General features: G+C 61.0%; 1 pseudogene; it reads left to right on the forward strand.

Annotated features, from left to right (window-relative positions):
* The first annotated feature begins 5,828 nt into the window (after positions 1-5,828).
* LOC134757788 (protein FAM27D1-like) lies at positions 5,829-6,643 on the forward strand (annotated as a pseudogene).
* The last annotated feature ends 341 nt before the right edge of the window (positions 6,644-6,984 follow it).

Below are 6,984 nucleotides of genomic sequence, written 5' to 3' on the forward strand. Positions count from 1 at the left end.
CAGAACTCCGACACACAAGCACTGCCACTGAGGGCTCCTGCTTTGCCAAGCCTCGGGGACTGGTTTCTGAGACAACCGTGGGAACCACTGTGACGGGAGAAGCCGCTCGCGCCTCGCGCGTGCGCATTGCCTTGCCCGACTCTCGCTCCGGTCCTGGCAATGAGGCTGCGTCCCCTATAAATAACGCCACCGCAGCGCGGCAGCAGCGAGGCTCCTGCTGCAGCCGCGGCGGCGGCTGGATCCGGGCTCCAGTTTGGGGCGTCGTGGGAGAGGGGAACGCGGGTGTCTTGTCCTGTCCCACGGCCAAAGCCCCAGGAGTCCTGTCCTCAGGACCTCCTTGAACTGACTTCCAGCAAGGGAGGGAGGGGGAGCTTCAGGAGTCCTGCTGTGTTCTCAGGACTCCCCTTCAGATCCCATTTTGGCCCCCACCGAGTGAGATAGGATGGGCTCGCCACATCTGGTGAGGCAGGCAGGTCCTCGCTGCAACAAAGAATGATCCCATAGGTCTCGATGCCTAGCGTCAGCTGCAAATTCACTGACCCATCAGCCCTCTGCCTCCCTCCTCCTTTGAAAGAGCAGTGGCCTGCCCCTCTTCTAAAAGCCCTGGGGCTCCGGAAAGCCGACCGCGCGTGACAGGACTCGTACAAACAGGAACAGGGGCGAATGCGAGGTGCAGACCATGTGACCACGCGTGGCACTGGCGTATCCCACAGCAGATGGTGTGAAGGTGTGTCACCGGAGGCGTACAGGGCCACGGCGAAACAAATGGTGGTGGCCAGGCATGTGCCAGCGGAAGGGGGGAACGAGTGACCTTTCCATCAATGCCAAGGAAAGTCGAAGAATACCTGGGACCCGGGGGTGGCGGCGCGTGTACCTGACTCAAGTCATGTTTTCCAAGCCTATCAGAGGAGCAAAGAGGTTTCTGCTAAATTCGCCCCACCCCCAACCCTCCACCGCCCTGGTAGCCCTGACGCAACTTCGGCTGCACCCAGCCCCAGCCGCAGCCACAGCCCCAGCCCCAGCCCCAGGACCCTTTGCATAGCTGACATTCGTTTGTGACAGAAGATCAAGGGAGTCAGTCCACCCAGGAGCGGAGGAGAGGATGTCCCTCAACAATGAGACAGGCCGCCATGCGAGAAACCGCTTTGTGGCGCAGAGGGCACATTCGGCCAAAGACACACACACACACGGGCACGCACACACAAACTGACAGAGATAGGAAAGAAACACCCAGAGACTGAGAGACAGAGACAGAAGAGAGAATGGGAGACACACACACCCGCACACACACACTCACAGACAGACACGCAAACACACACACGCACACACACAGACAGACTCCTAGAGCAGAGGTATTGAAAAACACCACCCCAGGCAACCCCTGAGGCTTCGGGGTTGTGTTCTCGACGAGATCGACCCGCGGGTGAGAGAGCACCCCAGGGGCACGCAGACCGACCTGTCCTCGAGATCAGGGCGGCACGACTTTTGGTGAGACTCACCCCAATCAACACCGTCCGGGTAGGCCTGGGGCTGGGATGGTGTGCTGCTTACCCCGGACTCCGACTGGGGATTCATCATCCTGGTCGGCCCTTTGCGACTCCTGGCATCCGGAAGCCTTCCCGTCGATCCCGTGAAGAGGTCAGGCCGGAGCATCAGAACTCCGACACACAAGCACTGCCACTGAGGGCTCCTGCTTTGCCAAGCCTCGGGGACTGGTTTCTGAGACAACCGTGGGAACCACTGTGACGGGAGAAGCCGCTCGCGCCTCGCGCGTGCGCATTGCCTTGCCCGACTCTCGCTCCGGTCTTGGCAATGAGGCTGCGTCCCCTATAAATAACGCCACCGCAGCGCGGCAGCAGCGAGGCCCCTGCTGCAGCCGCGGCGGCGGCTGGATCCGGGCTCCAGTTTGGGGCGTCGTGGGAGAGGGGAACGCGGGTGTCTTGTCCTGTCCCACGGCCAAAGCCCCAGGAGTCCTGTCCTCAGGACCTCCTTGAACTGACTTCCAGCAAGGGAGGGAGGGGGAGCTTCAGGAGTCCTGCTGTGTTCTCAGGACTCCCCTTCAGATCCCATTTTGGCCCCCACCGAGTGAGATAGGATGGGCTCGCCACATCTGGTGAGGCAGGCAGGTCCTCGCTGCAACAAAGAATGATCCCATAGGTCTCGATGCCTAGCGTCAGCTGCAAATTCACTGACCCATCAGCCCTCTGCCTCCCTCCTCCTTTGAAAGAGCAGTGGCCTGCCCCGCTTCTAAAAGCCCTGGGGCTCCGGAAAGCCAACCGCGCGTGACAGGACTCGTACAAACAGGAACAGGGGCGAATGCGAGGTGCAGACCATGTGACCACGCGTGGCACTGGCGTATCCCACAGCAGATGGTGTGAACGTGTGTCACCGGAGGTGTACAGGGCGACGGCGAAACAAACGGTGGTGGCCAGGCATGTGCCAGCGGAAGGGGGGAACGAGTGACCTTTCCATCAATGCCAAGGAAAGTCGAAGAATACCTGGGACCAGGGGGTGGCGGCGCGTGTACCTGACCAAGCCACGTTTTCCAAGCCTACCAGAGGAGCAAAGAGGTTTCTGCAAAATTCGCCCCACCCCCAACCCTCCACCGCCCTGGTAGCCCTGACGCAACTTCAGCTGCACCCAGCCCCAGCCCCAGCCACAGCCCCAGCCCCAGCCCCAGGACCCTTTGGGTACCTGATATTCGTTTGGGACAGAAGATCAAGGGAGTCAGTCCACCCAGGAGCGGAGGAGACGATGTCCCTCAACAATGAGACAGGCCGCCATGCGAGAAACCGCTTTGTGGCGCAGAGGGCACATTGGGCCAAAGACACACACGCACACGGGCACTCACACACAAACTGACAGAGATAGGAAAGAAACACCCAGAGACTGAGAGACAGAGAGAGAAGAGAGAATGGGAGACACACACACCCGCACACACACACACTCACAGAGAGACATGCAAACACACACACACACACACACAGACAGACTCCTAGAGAAGAGGTATTGAAACACACCTCCCCCGCAGGCAACCCCTGAGGCTTCGGGGTTCTGCTCTCGATGAGATCGACCCGCGGGTGAGAGAGCACCCCAGGGGGACGCAGGCCGACCTGTCCTCGAGATCAGGGCGGCATGACTTTTGGCGACACTCACCCCAACCAACACCGTCCGGGCAGGCCTGGGGCTCGGATGCTGTGCTGCTTACTCCGGACTCCGCCTGGGGTTTCGTCATCCTCTTCGGCACTTTGCGACTCCTGGCATCCGGAGACGTTCCCGTCGATCCCGTGAAGAGGTCAGGCCGGAGCATCAGATCCCGGACACACAAGCACTGCCACTGAGGGCTCCTGCTTTGCCAAGCCTCGGGGACTGGTTTCTGAGACAACCCTGGGAACCACTGTGACGGGAGAAGGCGTTGGGGCCTGGCGCATGCGCATTGGCTTGCCCGACTCTCGCTCCGGTCCTGGCAATGAGGCTGCGTCCCCTTTAAATAACGCCACCGCAGCGCGGCGGCAGCGAGGCTCCTGCTGCAGCCGCGGCGGCGGCTGGATCCGGGCTCCAGTTTGGGGCGGCGTGGGAGAGGGGACCGCGGGTGTCTTGTCCTGTCCCACGGCCAAACCCCCAGGAGTCCTGTCCTCAGGACCTCCTTGAACTGACTTCCAGCAAGGGAGGGAGGGGGAGCTTCAGGAGTCCTGCTGTGTTCTCAGGACTCCCCTTCAGATCCCATTTTGGCCCCCACCGAGTGAGATAGGATGGGCTCGCCACATCTGGTGAGGCAGGCAGGTCCTCGCTGCAACAAAGAATAATCCCATAGGTCTCGATGCCTAGCGTCAGCTGCAAATTCACTGACCCATCAGCCCTCTGCCTCCCTCCTCCTTTGAAAGAGCAGTGGCCTGCCCCGCTTCTAAAAGCCCTGGGGCTCCAGAAAGCCGACCGCGCGTGACAGGACTCGTACAAACAGGAACAGGGGCGAATGCGAGGTGCAGACCATGTGACCACGCGTGGCACTGGCGTATCCCACAGCAGATGGTGTGAACGTGTGTCACCGGAGGCGTACAGGGCGACGGCGAAACAAACGGTGGTGGCCAGGCATGTGCCAGCGGAAGGGGGGAACGAGTGACCTTTCCATCAATGCCAAGGAAAGTCGAAGAATACCTGGGACCCGGGGTTGGCGGCGCGTGTACCTGACTCAAGTCACGTTTTCCAAGCCTACCAGAGGAGCAAAGAGGTTTCTGCAAAATTCGCCCCACCCCCAAACCTCCACCGCCCTGGTATCCGTGACGCAACTTCGGCTGCACCCAGCCCCAGCCCCAGCCACAGCCCCAGCCCCAGCCCCAGGACCCTTTGGGTACCTGATATTCGTTTGGGACAGAAGATCAAGGGAGTCAGTCCACCCAGGAGCGGAGGAGACGATGTCCCTCAACAATGAGACAGGCCGCCATGCGAGAAACCGCTTTGTGGCGCAGAGGGCACATTCGGCCAAAGACACACACGCACACGGGCACTCACACACAAACTGTCAGAGATAGGAAAGAAACACCCAGAGACTGAGAGACAGAGAGAGAAGAGGGTGGGAGACACACACACCCGCACACACACACACTGACAGAGAGACACGCAAACACACACACACACACACACAGACAGACACCTAGAGCAGAGGTATTGAAACACACCCCCCCAGGCAACCCCTGAGGCTTCGGGGTTCTGCTCTCGATGAGATCGACCCGCGGGTGAGAGAGCACCCCAGGGGCACGCAGGCCGACCTGTCCTCGAGATCAAGGCGGCACGACTTTTGGCGAGACTCACCCCAACCAACACCGTCTGGGCAGGCCTGGGGCTGGGATGCTGTGCTGCTTACCCCGGACTCCCCCTGGGGTTTCGTCATCCTGGTAAGCCCTTTGCGACTGCTGGCATCCAGAGACGTTCCCGTCGATCCCGTGAAGAGGTCAGGCCGGAGCATCAGAACCCCGACACACAAGCACTTCCTCTGAGGTCTCCTGCTTTGCCAAGCCTCGGGGACTGGTTTCTGAGACAACCGTGGGAACCACTGTGACGAGAGAAGCCGCTCGCGCCTCGCGCATGCGCATCGTCTTGCCCGACTCCCGCTCCGCTCCTAGCAGTCAGACTGCGTCCCCTTTAAATAACGCCACCGCAGCGCTGCGGCAGCGAGGCTCCTGCTGCAGCCGCGGCGGCGGCTGGATCCGGGCTCCAGTTTGGGGCGTCGTGGGAGAGGGGAACGCGGGTGTCTTGTCCTGTCCCACGGCCAAACCCCCAGGAGTCCTGTCCTCAGGACCTCCTTGAACTGACTTCCAGCAAGGGAGGGAGGGGGAGCTTCAGGAGTCCTGCTGTGTTCTCAGGACTCCCCTTCAGATCCCATTTTGGCCCCCGCCGAGTGAGATAGGATGGGCTCGCCACATCTGGTGAGGCAGGCAGGTCCTCGCTGCAACAAAGAATGATCCCATAGGTCTCGATGCCTAGCGTCAGCTGCAAATTCACTGACCCATCAGCCCTCTGCCTCCCTCCTCCTTTGAAAGAGCAGTGGCCTGCCCCGCTTCTAAAAGCCCTGGGGCTCCGGAAAGCCGACCGCGCGTGACAGGACTCGTACAAACAGGAACAGGGGCGAATGCGAGGTGCAGACCATGTGACCACGCGTGGCACTGGCGTATCCCACAGCAGATGGTGTGAACGTGTGTCACCGGAGGCGTACAGGGCGACGGCGAAACAAACGGTGGTGGCCAGGCATGTGCCAGCGGAAGGGGGGAACGAGTGACCTTTCCATCAATGCCAAGGAAAGTCGAAGAATACCTGGGACCCTGGGGTGGCGGCGCGTGTACCTGACCAAGCCACGTTTTCCAAGCCTACCAGAGGAGCAAAGAGGTTTCTGCAAAATTCGCCCCACCCCCAACCCTCCACCGCCCTGGTAGCCCTGACGCAACTTCAGCTGCACCCAGCCCCAGCCCCAGCCACAGCCCCAGCCCCAGCCCCAGGACCCTTTGGGTACCTGATATTCGTTTGGGACAGAAGATCAAGGGAGTCAGTCCACCCAGGAGCGGAGGAGACGATGTCCCTCAACAATGAGACAGGCCGCCATGCGAGAAACCGCTTTGTGGCGCAGAGGGCACATTGGGCCAAAGACACACACGCACACGGGCACTCACACACAAACTGACAGAGATAGGAAAGAAACACCCAGAGACTGAGAGACAGAGAGAGAAGAGAGAATGGGAGACACACACACCCGCACACACACACACTCACAGAGAGACATGCAAACACACACACACACACAGACTCCTAGAGAAGAGGTATTGAAACACACCTCCCCCGCAGGCAACCCCTGAGGCTTCGGGGTTCTGCTCTCGATGAGATCGACCCGCGTGTGAGAGAGCACCCCAGGGGGACGCAGGCCGACCTGTCCTCGAGATCAGGGCGGCATGACTTTTGGCGACACTCACCCCAACCAACACCGTCCGGGCAGGCCTGGGGCTGGGATGCTGTGCTGCTTACCCCGGACTCCGCCTGGGGTTTCGTCATCCTCTTCGGCACTTTGCGACTCCTGGCATCCGGAGACCTTCCCGTCGATCCCGTGAAGAGGTCAGGCCGGAGCATCAGATCCCGGACACACAAGCACTGCCACTGAGGGCTCCTGCTTTGCCAAGCCTCGGGGACTGGTTTCTGAGACAACCCTGGGAACCACTGTGACGGGAGAAGCCGTTGGGGCCTGGCGCATGCGCATTGGCATGCCCGACTCTCGCTCCGGTCCTGGCAATGAGGCTGCGTCCCCTTTAAATAGCACCAACGCAGCGCGGCGGCAGCGAAGCTCCTGCTGCAGCCGCGGCGGCGGCTGGATCCGGGCTCCAGTTTGGGGCGGCGTGGGAGAGGGGAACGCGGGTGTCTTGTCCTGTCCCACGGCCAAACCCCCAGGAGTCCTGTCCTCAGGACCTCCTTGAACTGACTTCCAGCAAGGGAGGGAGGGGGAGC

This window comes from Gorilla gorilla, chromosome 21, assembly GCF_029281585.2.
Source record: "Gorilla gorilla gorilla isolate KB3781 chromosome 21, NHGRI_mGorGor1-v2.1_pri, whole genome shotgun sequence".
Classification (NCBI taxonomy): domain Eukaryota; kingdom Metazoa; phylum Chordata; class Mammalia; order Primates; family Hominidae; genus Gorilla; species Gorilla gorilla.